The sequence below is a fragment of the Passer montanus genome, unplaced genomic scaffold (genome assembly GCF_014805655.1).
Source record: "Passer montanus isolate IOZ18808 unplaced genomic scaffold, ASM1480565v1 scaffold18, whole genome shotgun sequence".
NCBI lineage: Eukaryota > Metazoa > Chordata > Aves > Passeriformes > Passeridae > Passer > Passer montanus.
This window is the reverse complement of record NW_024365381.1, coordinates 9353527-9370556: the sequence shown is the minus strand read 5'-3', so window position 1 is coordinate 9370556 and position 17030 is coordinate 9353527. Positions and strand designations below refer to the sequence as shown.

General features: G+C 37.9%; 1 protein-coding gene across 7 annotated transcripts in view; it reads right to left on the bottom strand.

Moving 5' to 3' along the window:
* SIPA1L1 (signal induced proliferation associated 1 like 1) overlaps positions 1–17030 on the bottom strand; it is a 201860-nt gene that overhangs the window by 102672 nt on the left and 82158 nt on the right. For 5 of the 7 annotated variants that reach the window (XM_039704988.1, XM_039704995.1, XM_039704991.1 and 2 more), the window contains one exon: positions 15474–15547. The exons of the other annotated variants lie outside the window; for them this stretch is intronic. The gene's annotated coding sequence lies outside the window, so the exon portion shown is untranslated. The remainder of the gene's footprint in view (positions 1–15473; positions 15548–17030) is intronic. 7 annotated transcript variants of the gene reach the window in all.

Below are 17030 nucleotides of genomic sequence, written 5' to 3'. Positions count from 1 at the left end.
TTCATTAAAGGAACATGTCACAATAATAGCAGTTTAAAAATATTCTCTATACATTATTCTTGTCACATCTCATTTTCCTGCACACCAGACACTGACAATTATTGCAATTCCTGGGAAACAACTAGGCACGTGACAAATCTAATAACTGAAGATGTCAATTTGAGAACCTTCAGATAAAAAGCTATTTATGTTATAACTCTCAGAGATATAATATCTACAATTATATTTCTGCACAGATATATCTATATAGATATATTCTTGCAGCTGTTAGATCAATTGTTTACATGAAGGAAGATATCCTACATAACTGACTGGACAGCTAAAAGAACATTTCCACCAAGTAGGACTTGAACATCACCATACAGCAACCACTTTACAACAATTTCACTACAGTATAGTATTGGAAAAGACTTCAAAGAAAGTAATGAATAATATATTATGATAAGGGAATAAGGTAGTAGATTTAATGATATATAAAATATACTGCACAAAGCCAATTTAAGAACCTCTCTAATAAATACAAAGAAGTATTGCAAAATTACTGTAAGCATTTAAGTCAAAAGAGAATCTCCCAAATTTAGTAAAAATCTTTAAAATTTAGCCTTCTACAGAAGTCTTGTTTCAAGGAGAAGGGTCTGATAAATCTATGCAATTAACCAGAAAACTTGGTAATTTCATTCAAATGCACCTTCATTTTGGCAGTATGTAAAGATTATACTTGTGCATAAAGATCGATTAAAAGTTCTTGCATGGATCGTAATTTTTTATTATGCCATTTAAATTGTAACAAGCAACTGTCACTTTTCATTCTTCCACCGTGTTGTGAATTTTACTGTGCATAATAACTGCATGGAAAGACCAAGTTCTAGCACCAGTAACACTGCACTGAATTTCCTTGCAAAAGAATTGTCTATGCAGTATTATCATTAAGATCATCATTTAATATTACTAAAGCACACATCTTCAGGAATTAAAATATTTACTGCACTGCTCCTCACAACCACCAATGAGAATGACAGTAACAGAGAATCAGGACAACACTTTTTTTAAAGTTCATCTTGGATTTTAAAAAGCATTGGATGCCTAAAATACATCAAAATCCACCTTCCCTGTTACCAAAAATACTTTCCAAGCCATTTGGGTGTGAAGCATAAGAGAGGCAGCAGCTGGAGGCTGAGAGACAGCTGCACATCTGCTGGAATTGATTTCCTTAACACCGTGACATAACACGTGCCATCCATTAGACAGATTATTCACTTCACAGAAGTAATGCAATTTGTTTGCTAGAATCTACTGTTTCAAATGCTGAAAGTCTCACTCCTGAGGCATGTGCTATCTTCAGCAGGGGAAACTAAAAACCCCAAACAGGAACCATGCTTTCCAGCGGCTTCTTTAAGCTGCACTAAAAAGTTCTGCGAACACACTTTCACCAGTGCAACCTGGGGGGCTAACAGGAAACAATCATAATAGCAGCATATCCCTAAGCTAAAAGCAAAAAATTAGAATGCTATTTCCCCACAGGGAAATAACTGCTTCATTCCATTTCAAAAAAAAAATTCATGAAACATGGATATAGATCTTTACACTTCTCTACATGAAGGAATAGATGCAGATCAAGGAATATGTTTTCTCCATGTCTGTTTATATGAGAGATACCATATCAAATGAAGGCAAAACAGATACTGGTGAATGCTAAATAGCAAAGGGAGAGCTTTTAGGACTTCTAATTCAGCATTTAATTAAAATATTTATTTTTAATATTTAAGAAAAACAAATAGTTCTAACATTACAATAAAGATGAGAACTAGTGAGAGCAACACGTGACATGCCTCTTGACTATCACAGTGCAGTTAAAATAGCTCTTTGCAGGTTAAATAGCTGTAAAAAGTAAGCATCCAGTTAACTTAATGGGAAACAGACTCCTGGAACCAGTGAGCAAATACAACAAGGTTCTGAGACCCATCAACATACCTCAGTCTTGACACGCCTACAGTCACCTACTGGATTTAGCAGCACTAATTTAATTCACCAAACTGCCAAACGTTGGTACTGCTAGAACACTCGTTTCCTTCTTAGAACCATTCCAATAAGAAATTGGTAAACAGCGTTTAGTTGCAGCCATTTCCCCCCTTTAGATGAGTGACAACATTACTAAGAAAATTTTCTTTGCCAGACCTCTTAAAAACACATTAAAGATTAGTTTTAAAGTTTGATAAAATGTTTACAAAGATTCTTGATAAAAGCTTAAAATGCATTTTCATTTAGCCATTAAAAAAAGCAAATAGCATTTATTATACATTAAGCACTACAATGCCCTGAGGTTTCTGCTTAGAGTTCTCACATGTAAATGCAACCGATAAAATGAATATGACTTGTTAGCTAAGGAAGAAGCATTGCATAGGGAAATGTTTCAGCCTCCCTAGGATGCAACACTGTATCATGCTTCTGCTGTTTCAGATACTTACAGATAATTGGTTCCTGGCAGGATGATGTTTAATTAGCACCAAAGACATCCACTCCTTTTACAAACTAAATAATGCAAACAGCACAGGTAACCTTACACACGGAGTGCCATAAAGGTTTCTTCACTGCACAGTAATAGAAAGTCTCAAGGACAAAAGCAGATGTAGACGCTGTGCCCGCAAAGTCAGGGCCAAATTCAAGACCATGAGGAGACTGTGTCCTATTACTTAACAATGTTGTTTCACCAGCATTTTTAATAGCATTGACTCACACCACTGCATTTCCTTGAATACCTAAAACTACTTCAAAGGAGGTTGTAGCAAAGGTGGGGCTGGTCTCTTTTCCACAGAAAGAAGCAACAGAACCAGAGGAAGTGGCTCCAAGTTGTACCAGCTACTTAGACTGGATATTAAGGAAAAACATTGTCCCCAAAAGGATTGACAAGCATTGGAACAAGCCACCCAGGGAAGTGGTGGAGTCATCATCCATGGAGGTATTTAAAAGATTTCTAGATGAGGCATGTGGGGATGTGGCTTACTAGCAAACTTGGGAGTATTAGGTTAAGAGCTGGACCCAATTAACTTAACAGGCTTTTCTGCCAAACAATTGTATGAACCTACATCCACCGGCAGCATTTCAGAGAATATGACAGTGCTGGAGGTGAGAAGTGCATCAGCCATAGCATGGCTCCGAAATGCTCCTGGATGTGAAACAGAAGTCCCCATGTAAAGTATAAAACATAATTAGGTGGAAAGCATACTGCCTTCCCTCTTCTCTCAGATGAAGACAGAAGATGAAAGCTTGTACAAAGGTACACAGTTTTTCACAATAGAAAGGAAAAGCATTAGGCCTATATTGTGACAGCCACTGTGCATGTTAAACACATCACTTACAGAGATACCACCTTTCTACCTTGTTTTGTGGGGGAATGCATAACCACCTTCCCAACTTCAGAGACTGAACACTTGGGAATGCTACTGCATTCCCTGCTTGCAGCTCTGGCACCAGAGGGCAGATGAGCCTATGCCACAAACACAAAGACATGAGGCAGCAGCTCAGAAGGGACAGACCCATTTTGAGGCTGCTGATGTGTTACTACACAAGTAGCAATGATTATTCGGAGTACCAAATTTCATTCAGCCATATGACACTTACATGAAGGCAAGGGCAGAAATCTCTCTTACAGAGGAAAAAAAGCCAGAACATTTGCTTGACACACACCCTGTTAGGGGACCACAGCATTTTGCTGTAACTAGACCTCTACTATTTTGATTGCTAAACCTACTGAAGACACTAATTCTTCTGACTTTACAACAAAACACACACCATAATTAAGGCCTTCCATTAAACAAGATGTGTGCAATTTCAGATTCCCTACACAGCATCCTCAAGGATAAAATTATTAAGGAACTACATGTAGGAAGGGCTGTCTGTACAAGGCTTAACAAGGAAAATGTCCACAGCAGCAAACCATGCCTTTAACAAAACCTGGTGTCAGTTTTGTATGGGATATAAGTGAAGGGACAGAACTCATCTCACCTATGTAAATAACTGTGCTTAGCATTCCTTAAAATAAAACCTGATTCTCAGAAAATTATGATTTTCTTTCAGAAAAGTTTTAAATACAAGTGGACATTAACCATCTTCAATCATGCCTAAATCAAAATTTAGATGTGTTTCATTATGCATGCAAGGACAAAAATATAGAAATTTAACACATTCATATTGATTTAGCTGGTCACAAACATTTTGTTCAGTTTTCAGTATTGAATAGCAGCTAATTAATCTCTCCTGACATGATAATTTTATTTTAATTTTGAAGTTCCTCTTTAGATTTGAGACTTCACTGCAAAAAAATCATCACTTTGCTCTCTACGATAAAGTTGGGAAAGTATGTCTCAATAACTTGAAGTGCTCACTGAAGTTCTCTCTGCACACATGCCAACAGAAAAAACCCTATATTCTTCTCATTAGTTGACCCCATTTAATTTACCCCTCACACTCTCAACTTTTCCACGCATATAAAGCCAAAGTCATTGAATGGTCTGGAAGGAACCTTAAATGGACCAATCCAAAACCACTGAATGGGTTGGAAGGGACCTTAAAGATGGCCTCATCCAACACCACTGTCACGGGCAGAGACACCTTCCACATCCCCAATTTGCTCAAAGCCCCATCCAACCCAGCCTTGAACACTTCCCAGGGTGGAACACCCACAACATCTCTGGGTAACCTGTTCCAGTGCCCCACTACCCCCACAGGACAGAATCCCCTCCTAATACATCATCTCAACCTAACCTGAAGTCTGAAGCCATTACATTCATGAGACACAACTTAATTGCTCCTATACATCATGTAATGTAACCTTGACTAATATTTATTACTACAACCCAAGGCTTTTGCATTTTCAGTCCCTTTTTGAAGCTGCTCAAGCTTTTTTCTATTATCTTGATCTCAAGATGTTATTCAAGCAAAGCCAGAACTCAAATCACCAGAGCAGTTCAGAGACCTGCTACTTTAAGAAAACTGTTTAACTGAAAACCATGACTGGTAATAGCTTGTAAAGACATCTGGTTTTCTGCATCAATAAAAAAAATCTCTTAACAGTTTTGTACTCCTCAAAACTTCTGCAATTCATTGTGTTCTGTGATTTCTCAATATCAGTACTTTCAAATTTATTACAAATATTTTCATTAACAAAGTTTTCAGCTCACTTGCTTGTTTACATCAATGTTCAAATATCTTCACAGGTGACAGGATGAAATTAAGGTCTGACATATTATTAAGTAAATGTAGATGATTCCTTCCTAGAATATTCAGTAAAACAAAACCTAGTGCCTTAAAAGTAAAAATCAGCAGGAAACCATCATCAAGAGATATGGCAACTAAAAGCATTTTAGAAAAGATATTTTAAACATATAAAAAGGAAGGACTCTTCTACCAAAAAGTTCAAGACAGTGCTTGCATTTTGAAGGTGGTTTTTTTGGTTTTTTTTTCTAGTGAAATTCTAAAAAATTCATACTTGGTTAACTTTAAATCCGGTGTTCCATGTATCTTTAAAAGTCCCATTACTGCCTGCCTGTAAAGAAAATACTCATTGACCTATGGAAAAAAGAAGAACTACCAATCACAGCTGAGGATCCAGCAATGCTGTAGGGGTTGCTGGCTTGCTTCCCTAAACAAGTAGTTCTGAGGAAGATTGGTTTCCAAAAGACATACAGTTCATTGTTGATTCACAACCTTGGTTACCCTGAAGTTGGAGAGAATGTTTTTTACCTATGTTCATTATAACTATTCCTCCCTCAACATCCTATTCTGCACTACAGTCTCCTCCAAGGCTTCCACCTCAGATTCTCATCCACATGGTAGTATTTTTAGTTTCTGCTTATCCTTCTGAATTTTCAAAGATTCCCCATGAATTCCTGTTACACGTCCTACCTGCCAGCCATACCAAAGGTGCATGAATAGTACAGTACTGTAACCACAACAGAGATCAGCACATTTAGTGACAGCATGGGCATAAAACTGAAATTCCAGGAGGGTTAAAATAAACAGAAGAAATAGAAAATCAGCCAGAATCAGAACAAATCAACAGCAATGTATGACTAGAAAAAATCTTAAGTTCAAACAGGCCACACAGCAGCAAGTAGGTAATTTACAATAAGCACAAATGATAATCAGTCTCTCCTTTGGTTTGTAAGTCTGCTGCAATCACATTTATCCAATTTTAACAGTGCTGCACTACAACATCCTGTAACAAACACTGTGACTCCACCACCAATACAGAAGTCCAACTCTTGATTACTAAATCATGAGGTCTTTCAGAAAACACAGGCATGTCTTCATAATTAGCAAAATTAGCCCACTCATCCAGCAGCTTCAAGGGACTCTGTGCAACTACCAAGAACTCCTAAGCCTAAGTCTGAATCTGAGTACCTTTTACAGGCAAAACAATCATACAGAACACACATGCTGTTGCCAACTCAAGATTCCAAATTTCCTCACAAAGTTTCATACAATCTTCTACCACTCTCAGCATTCTAGGAACAGAGCATTCCTAAGCTGCTCAACATGCAAGATCTATTAATTGAACACTCTCAACCCAAATAGCTAGGCTCAAGAATTAGATACGCAGATTCTTTAAACAAACAAATTCTCAGTAACATTTCAGGGTTTCTGATCCTGAGTCAAGAATTCTTCCAGACTGTGGAATAAACAGCATCTATTGCAAGGCACTTGGTTTCCCCTCCAAGCAGTTGAAAATGAAAGGAATGTTGTTTATCATCCTAAAATAGCTCTCAGTTAAACACTAAAGTCATCATTGGTGAAAAAGACAATTTCAGTCATATGGTACTTCAAATTTATCTTTAAAATACAGCCCATTACACTGGTTCTTCCTGCCACTGTATCTTCAGGTTTGACATGCATTTAAAATTCCTCTTCCCATGATTTCTCAACTTCTCAGTTTCATAAAAATATCTCACATCTCCTTGGAAACCTGAACACAGCACAACAAAGACGACTGGTTCTAATGCTCAGAAGCAGGTTAGAAAAACAACTGCATTCCCTTGCTAGTTAGGATAGGGTTCAACACTTCATTTCTCCTCGCTAATGTATATCTCAAGAAGCTCTCTCCACCATTAAATTTCCTACTTGTCTTCTCAGCCACACTCCCAAATCCTACCCACTTTTCTCTACTAACTTGAACTCACCTTGAGGTTTCATGAGGTTTCTAAGCATCTGTGCAGAACATTCTAAGCTATTTAAGGAGGCTGCAATATCCAAGCAATACTTCACTAAGAAGTAACCCTCCCCCTGCAAAACTGCTACAAATGAAGTGAATTAAAGCCTCTTTTGCAGAGGTATTTTTAATCTTGATCTACATCAGCTGGTTTTTATACCAAGTGCTCTTACTCAGCACAAGATACCAAAAAAATCCCACAGGTTTCTACTCTGTTGCATGCCCAGCTGTAGCTGCCACAACCACTGGCTTGGGAATTGCTGTTTAGATAATAAGGCTGCTAGCTCCTACCAAAACCCAGTATTTGACCATCCCAGTTTGAGAATCTTAGTAGGAATTACTCTAGTTGCTGTAAGAAAAAAGGAAAGTACTGCTTCTCATTTTGCATGTAGGACTACTCAAGGAAGCATAAACATCCTCTGAGCCCACCAAAAGGGGCTCTGCCCCAGCCACACGGCCTGTGGTAATGTTTCAGGTTTAGCCAGCATTTCCCTTGCAAAGCCATCTCCCCATTACAATTCAATTTAAAGCAAAAATTCTGAAGGTATTTCCTAGGAATTACCCATTTTCAAAGGAATAAAAGTCCTCTCTCCCAGGAACTAAGTATTTTCTCAGTTGAAACATGGTGAGAAATTAGAATTATCCAGTTACTGCCATTTAGTTAAAAGCCTTACAGAGAGACATCCCAAGAATAATAAGCAGCATAGAAATATCAATATGAAGGGGAAAATCAAGAAGACTGAGATTTCCCCTGCCCCACCAAGAGAGGAAAGAGCACACAAAAGTCAGAGAAGAATTTCCTCCCCAGAATACCATAAGAAGAAGAGATTATGTTCAGCCAAATGAATGCTGACAAGTTTACCATGAACAAAAAAGGCTGCCTCTTCATACCTCCACCTAGGGAACACACTGCTAAGGGATATGGGACTGCAAGCCAAAAGTTTAGTACCATTAAAGGGAAGCACAGAGCATTAAATTACATTGTAACAAAAAATATTTGAATAACAAAGTGCTAGAATAGATACCAAAGTCTTTGAGTCTTTTGACACAAGTCAAACTAACAGGATCACAGAGATACACCCCAGAGTATATTACTGTCATAACTGCCTATTGTAAATTTTTTTTGAATCATCATCCCAAGCATCTGTTACTGCTCCTAATTAAAGAACAGATGGTCTGACCCAATATGGCAATTCCTATGACCCTATATTTATCAGCAGGTGGGGAAATTAAGTTCTGAGGTCTGAAGCAGCAAAGAAAGATTAACAAAAACAGATAGCTAAATAGGTCTCAAAGCCATCTGGTATACGACACTTAGTGAAAAAAAAAATATTCTTCAAGATTTCATACAATGAATTTTCCACAGTCTCTGTACTGAGAAAAACTGGCTTCCACAAACTCTACCAAATGCAAATATGACTTAACTCCAGAAACACAGACATTATCAAGATAACTGAGTCCTTTTTCATGTTAAACTAGTGAAGCACAGCTATTCCAGCTGTACAGTGAAATTTGTGGAAGTGAAAGAAGTCAGCATGTTGACATAAAAGCTGGGAGTTCATTTTCAGTATAACTTTCTGATAAGATCATTGTACACACCAGTAAAAGAAACAAAGAAAACAGTGTAGACAAAGGAAATAAAAAGCTCTAGAAAGGGTTAGGGTTGGGGGCATTTTTGCCTAGATGTTTTAAGTGTGGGTTAAAAACACACAGGTGAACTGTGGAAAGCTACATTCCCAAATCTGGTAACAGATGGAGAAGACAGCTTGAAATAATTAATCTGCACAAAAAGAGGATGTGAGTGAGACTGATACTGACCAATAAGGGAGGAGTAACAACTGAAAGAAAGTACAGTTCCTTATGTTAGTAACATCTCTCTTTCTATAGAAATGTTTCAACCTTAAGTGGTACAAAAGGGAACTTCCAGTAATATATGCCTGTATGGGTATTTTCTTTTTTTTAATACTCTATTGGAAAAAAATTCAGTGGATGAAAGTTCTATGCTCATGAGTCACAAGAACTTCTGATGAGCCTACATTCTGAAAACATGCGTGATCAAGCTCATTATGTTGTCAGGAAACACTATAATTGAACCAACATAAATGAAAATTTCCCTTTCCATATAGAAACAGTGATGGGAATGAGCTAATACACATTCTTAAACTGAGCCCCCTGTTGGAGACCAAAGGAACAAGGAAGCTGGTTACTGGGGCATTCTCTGTGAAGACAAGAAGGATGTTCCTCAGGCTAACTATGAAGCAGGATTGATCTGGTAACAGCAGCTAGTCAAAATGAGGGGCCTCCTCCCGGTCCACGCCAGCAAAACACCTCCTTACAGCAAAGACAGCACTTGGAGCATTTTAAATTAATCTTAACTTTCTCTAAATTAACAAGACAGAGGTGCCGATTTCTTGTACACGGAGAATTTAATGAAAAAAGCTCCAGAAAATTGCTAAAAAGTAAAGCTTAAGTCTTAAATATATTCCTACATAGCAGCAAGGCTCCTCTCATACCCATCACCCCTTCCCTCTGGCAAGATGAACATCATTAACCTGCACACAGAAAAACTGCCCACGACTTCTTGCATTTGTTAGTTCATAAAAATTACTGCACTCAGATCAGAAGGTGGGCTCCAGCTATTCATAGTGTTTAATCCCATTTATCTGTCTTTTTTTTAAAAAACATAATTTTCACCACAATCTTGGAAATTATTTACAGATCTATGGTTTTTAGACTGTATATTAACAGAGCCTGAAAACACAATGCTGAAAGTTATTTTCCTCTCCCACTACCATTTACCTTTTCAGTGCAATATATCAGTTATTATTCTCCTAACCATTATTCACCTAATTTTAAAACCTAAATTCTCCTACTATTTTAAAACCTACTTCTAACACAATTAGTAAGCTGCCAAAATGCTGAACTTTTGTATGACTGTCACTCTGAAGTGTACTCTGAACACATGAAAAACTAGATGTGACTGATTTAAGTCAGTCTCCCCATCATCTGGTTACCTGACACACTTAGGAGAGCTACAGCTTCTGTGCTGAGGGTGGTAACTCACCAGGGTGCCAGTCAAAAAGCACAGAATTCACAGAATCCTTGATCACTGAAGACCAACTATACTACTGCATATGTGAATTAAAACACCCCAACTAGAACAAAAATCCATTCCACTGTATGAAGCTAAGCATCTCCTTTGTGCATGTGTGATGGGGCAGGGGGAGGAACAAAAGAAAGATAGTAACGTTTTACTTTAATCCATGCATTTCTTTAATTGAAAAATATTCAAAGATATTCTTAAACATGGAAAAATTGGCATTGAAAAAATCAAAATATTATCTCAAATCACCTTAGGGAAAAGTGAGTTCAATGCACACAAATGACATCAATTGAATATATGGAACCATGCTGTACTGACTTAGTTAAACCATTGCCATTCCCACACATGAATACTCTGATGTAAGGTTAAGACACTTCTCAATTTATCTTGTTATCTACCAGGAATATTTTTACTTCGGGACTGATCTCATTTTCTAAGTTGTAGGAAAAAAGACACTAGACATTCTAAAATACACTGGATTTATGATTTGACATTTCACACACCCATGTGTCAGCAGTGACACACAGCTCTGCACCTATGCAAGCTGAAGAAGATACTTGCTTCAAACCAACTGGTTGCCTACAGATTTCTGTATTAATCTAAATACATCTGCATTAAAGTATTGAATTATTGGATAATATTAGAAAAACAGGCCTAATAAGGCCACCTTTCTTGAAATTAAGAAAATAATTCCAAGTGAGCTTTAAAACAAAGTAAACAAACTTAATGCATCCTAACCAGAAAATTTTACTGAAATTCATAAAAAGGGAACTATTGTGAAAAAGTAAAAGCTGTGATTGCAGATTTCAAGAGTTCAGTGCAGTTTTAAGAAATTAAGAAGCTCTGAAGCCATCAGAGACTCCCCTTAGAATCCAAACACCTTTCTGACAGCAGACTACATTCTCCCCCCATAAAAAGTTTTCAAACTGACACTGCCTACCACAGTTCTTAAGTTACCTAGGACACAAGGAAGTACTATAGATGTAATCAAGGAAAATAAACATCCTGAAAAAAAGAAGAAGTATGCAGCATGTTCTTTCAGGCAATGCTTAAGAGCCATAAAATTAAAACAAAAATGCACACAGCAACTACAAACTAATAAAAAGCAACATCACCCTCATTTATATATCTTCCATTTAGTATACAGATCACTTATGTTAATGGGATTGTGTCCTGTCCCTTCTGTTGCTTAAGGCTTGTAGAGGTTCTCCTCTCGCACAGACCAAATGCATTCTCAGTTAAAACACACTGTTATGCTGACACAAGTTCTGTAAGCTTGCATTTGAAAACTCTTATTGTGTCTCAAATTTGCACTAGTCACAAAGGGTAAGTTTTACATATATTTTATATCACTGTTAAATATAAATATTGCTCAGGTGAATGAAGACCAGATCTCTGTTTTAGCCTACATCTTACTGCATTTGCAATTTTAAATGACAAAGCCTTTTATGGCTACATTTTTACTCATAAATTATTTAAAATATGTTCTCCAATTAAAATATTTTCCCTATGGATATGGTAATTTTTAATGTGTACACATGAAAAGAGCTATGGTGATATGTTGACAGGCACCTGAAAGACACTGACAGCCAGTTGTCCTTCATAAATAAGAGAAGACAAATTTACAGTGATAATATATGAAAATATCCATAGAAAAGGAATATTTGGCTATACCTACTTAGAATCACTGCAAATCTGACTGCCATAATACAATTATGAAGTTGCTTTCACTTTCTGTAACATTTTAAAATGCTGCTGCTAAGGGTCAATGAGGCACATCAGGTGCAAATGTTCTTACTGACCCCTGCTTTGAGTGCTTGATATAAACCTCCCAATGAATGTCTGCAGGTGTTAAACACAGCTGAAAGTACTGAAAGTTTAATGACAGGCAAAGTAGATCCACTCTGAAAACTGAAAAGTTTCGAAACTTTATAGAAGGCTGATTGTGAAAAAAAAAATCTTACCAAAATAAACCTTACGGTAACAATTTTTATTGGCTGTTGTTTCAGATGGATATTTATACATTATTTGTTACAAAAATACAATTGTTTTTTAAATGAAACGGTAACTGATTAGATTGATGAATGGTAAGAATGGTAAGAATTATAACTGGGAAAACAAAATAGCTTTGGTACAAGTAAGTACAGATGTTTACATAAAGGAGGTGGAAGAAAATCTCTGGTTTTGTTGAATGCACTTAAAAAAATTCTTTTGTAAAATCATCTCCTAGTTCAAAATTCTACACAAATTATTCCCTATAGCTGTACATCTGAAAACCAGATCACTTGAAATACTCTGAAGTCTCTTTATAAAAATACGAGCAATTAAGCACGGGTGAGTTGTTTTCCTTCAGATGGGACAAAAGATCAATGGATTTGTGTTGGGCACTTCTATTTTTTGTAGGTTTCACCACTGAAGGTTTATGCAATCTATATTTGTCATTCATTCTATATACCAATAAAAGCCTGATGAGAATTCTAGAATTTGAATTATATAGAACTGGCCTATGGTACCACAGATATGAGTACAAATTTTTTGCACCTGCTTTCATAACCATAGGACAGTTCCCTCTCAAAGGCTTGTTAGTACGGATAATCCTTTTTTTTCCTGTTTTGAGTAGTCTGCAAATGATTCTGATTTTTAGAGAGGCCCCCTAGTTGCAGTTTTCAACTATAGGTGCTCCATAAACTCTTCACAATTTCTTTTTTTATACAGTTACATTATAGTAGATGGAAATCCTTCCTATTAGCACACGAGGCCCTGTTTTTAGTACAAGACAAACATTTCTTCACTCTTTTTTCACATGAAACCTAATAGAAAAACATCCATATGCATACAAAGAAAAACTTGCTTACACAATTATTTCCAAAGATTAGCACATGTACAAAACCATGATTGGGTAGAAGTCATTACTGAAAAGTAAGAACAAAAACAATACACAAGCACAGCTGGTTCAATCCATCCAAGAATCAATCCATTGCCACTGCAGTTCCCAACACCTCACGTTCAGCCCTGTCTTCCCTGTCACAGCACAGGGGATGTAGGGCTGGTACTGACTTGTGACCCCCCAGCCCCATAACCCTTCCCAATTTAACAGGCCAACAGCCTTCTGCATCCCATTTTTCTCCCCCACCCAATCCCTGTAATGCCAGCTGAAGCAGCCCTGGCTTGTGTCTAACCCAATTCCCTCCTTCCAAATTCAGCCCTTCTTGTCTCCCACTCCCCTTGCCTCAGTTTGGCTTTTCTGGCCTTCAGAAAGAAGAAAGCTATAACCAGAAAAGGTAAAAAGGGAAAAACCCTTCTCCAGTGCATTCTGCATGTCCTCAGCAGGCCCATCCCCTCACAAAGGAACTGCTCTTTTTTCAGATGAACACTATTACTTTCTAGAGACCACAGAGGGGTCCTAGCAGGAAGACTCCTCCTGAGCATACAACAACTGGGGAAACAGGAGATATGTACATCACAACACATGCATGCAAAAGGAAATAATGATGGTACTAGACACAGCTTCCATTTTTCCCTGGACTCCCTCAAGTCCAGGTAATTCAATACTTCATCTGAATAGTCCCCTGAAATGTGCTGCACCACAGGATTTCTGAGCATTATTTTACAGCAGAATAAACAGCTACCTTCTCCTATACTTCCATATGTTTCTGCCCTGCAAAACAGCATTGTGTATGTGTCTCTGCTCTCAAGGTGTCTAAAGCCTCCCTATTGATCTACCCAATCTGTGTGAGGGACAAAACAGACACTGACATCTGAGGCCATAGAATGTGTGCTGGGGGCCCACTCAGCCCAGAGCTGCAGTTCAGCATCACAGCTTCAGCCCAGTTGGCAGCTGGCCATTGCCAGGAACAGGGGACTGAACCCTCCCATCTCCATTCCCATCTTCTCTATTTCAGGCCTACAGTCATCTCCTCACATTACAGGCACACTCAGCTTCCAAACCAGCAGAACAAACTTTACTATATCCTAAAGATGTTAAGAATGCATGCATGCCTTCCAAGTAGGAGGAGAAGAAGCAAACATAACACAAGCATATAGAAAACTCATGGCTCAACTAAACTGAAATTAACCCGTTTTAGAACCTTCAAAGGAATGTTCCCTTGTGAGGGTAAAATACATATATGGGCTAACTTACCCACAAATTCCTGTTGCATATTTGTGAAGCTGTTTCCCTGAAAATGCATTTCTGAACTGGGGAGAAAACTCTCAGAATATCTCTTACTCAATCTGAAGCAAACCTTCTTAGAAACATAGATAATCCTTTATCCATACTGTACCATCTGACATTACACTATGAGTTTCAGAATAAAGACAAAACAATGTTCAAGAAATTGGTTAATGCACAGAATGTCTCCAGAACATAAAACTCTGTATTTCTAGAAAAGCTGGCAACTAGCCTTGACAGTATTTATATTTGAAGAAACAAATCTACAGTTCAGCAACTTCAGTAAATCCTTACTTCCACAATTTAATGTTAATAACAGATTTAAGTGAAAATAAAGGCCTCACTGGATGCCTATCTTCATAAACCAAGATATTTGCAGAGAAATGGATAACCATTCCCTTGTGATGATGTAACTACTTTGAGACTGCTGGCAAACAAAGTTAATAGGCAGCTGAAGTCCCTCCTTTTTCCTCCTCCTCAAAATTTCTAAGCCAGAAAACTAAATCAATCCCTTAACTCTTTTCCAATATGGTTCTTAAAATCCAGAGTGGAGCTTTTGGCTTTCCTTCCAGTACTTATTCCCAAAACATAACTGTAAAGTATAAAAATCAATTAATAATGTTTTGATACAAGACAGCTCATCCAGACACTACACAGGAGAGATTTACTAGTCTCATCATTAAATAAAACATTCAGAAATCTCCAGAGACTTATTTTTCACAAATGTTGACAGAGACAAGTACTGCTTTTATCATCACTGTCTGAGCTTGTAAGAGAAGTATACTATTCATTTCAAATGACCAAACGAAAAAGAAAGTAGCGTCCCCTGAGCATCGACCATTATTCTCAATTATAAATCATGAAAACCATACTATGTACAAAAAGCATCCCGTTTTTAAACATTTCAGATTTCTCTTCACACCCACACTGCTATTAATACATTTCACTAATTCATGTTTTTTCATTTTATGTTCATAGAAAACAGCTCCACTTACAGAAAAATGGTTCCTCTTGAAAATATCACAGGCATTTGAAGGACACAGGTAATCTCTCTTCAAAGAAGCAGCAGCTAGTAAAACAGAAACAAAATATACAGATAAAATACTCTTGTTTAGAGTTAACTAATTCAACAGCTAAGTAGCCAACAAGTTGGAGAATGATATTACTGAAAAAAAGAACCTTCCACTGACAACACCTGCCACAAAATCTTAACAGTATCAAACTGTAGTGCTTTTCTAGAAGAATGGTCCAGGCCATCCAGAACTTTTTTAACCCAAACAAGTAATTATTTACATTTTTCCTATCCTCAGGAAGTTCTGAGGATTGTTATTCATTGCTGCTTATATATCAACTCCTCTCACCTCTTCTTCTCCCGCTTTTTTAACCCAAACAAGTAATTATTTACATTTTTCCTATCCTCAGGAGGTTCTGAGGATAGGATTGTTATTCATTGCTGCTTATAAATCAACTCTTCTCACCTCTTCTTCTCCCACTCAGCCCCTTTTTCTCTAAAACACTGTCCAGCTTTCACAGTCTTTGTTCCTCGCATCTGAGAGTTTGCTCTCTGTGTCCCAGCCTAGCATCTCCTCCTTCCTTTCTGCTCTTCAGCCCCTGGTATTTAATGCCAGCTGCTTCCTCGCTGGATGCCAGCACAGACAGTACTGGTGGTACTGCACAGATTGTCCCCACACCCCCGTTCTGGAGGAGGCTGCGACTGCAGCGGGAACGCCACTCGGGCACGGGGGAGAGCTCAGGGGCCTCGTCAGACCCTGCCAAGTCTCGCCAGTGTTAGAAACTGGGAGTGAGGAGAAACAAAGGTCCTTCACCAAACTTAGCTACTGGAACAGTAAACCTAAAATGGGTGTGTAAAATCTGTCCAAGCTAAAAAGCTTGAATTGGAACGACTCCTTCATGGTATAACAGCTCCTCTCTAACTTCCAGGGAATGGGACTGCTAGAGCTATTTAATCTAAACTGCAGAGTAAGCTAAATAAAATACTGGGTGTTTTCCTGCACTGTAAATCTCAAAGCTGACTGATGAGTCAAGATATTGAGACTAACATTTCCAGAATGATAGTTAAGACAAACCATCAGCCTGTGCAGACTTGACTTGCAACACTAAGCTACAAACCTCAGAAAATTAAAGACTCACTGATAAGCAGCTCTGGCTCCAAAGGGAACATGGCTGTAGGCAGCCAATGCAAAATATGTTACTTCCATTCATGAGGCAGTGTCACTTAGAAAAGGATACATTTCAGGTAGTAAAACAACTCAAGCAAATCCCAACACAACAGCTTCAAAAGTTAACTGTAGGACAATTTTTCCAAATGCATCAGAACCAGTACTGCAACACCAACCACCATTTGATTATCTGAACTAAGAAAATCATCTAAGAGGTGCCTTCTGTCTTTAACAAGGCAATACAAGCACATGTGCTGTGCCCTGCAGCTCACACTTCATGCACTCATCCTCTCCCACTATTCCTGGGTGAAAGACCCTGAAGCAACCATCAAATCAGCAGATGGGGAAAGCCTGGTCCACCCCTTCCAAAAG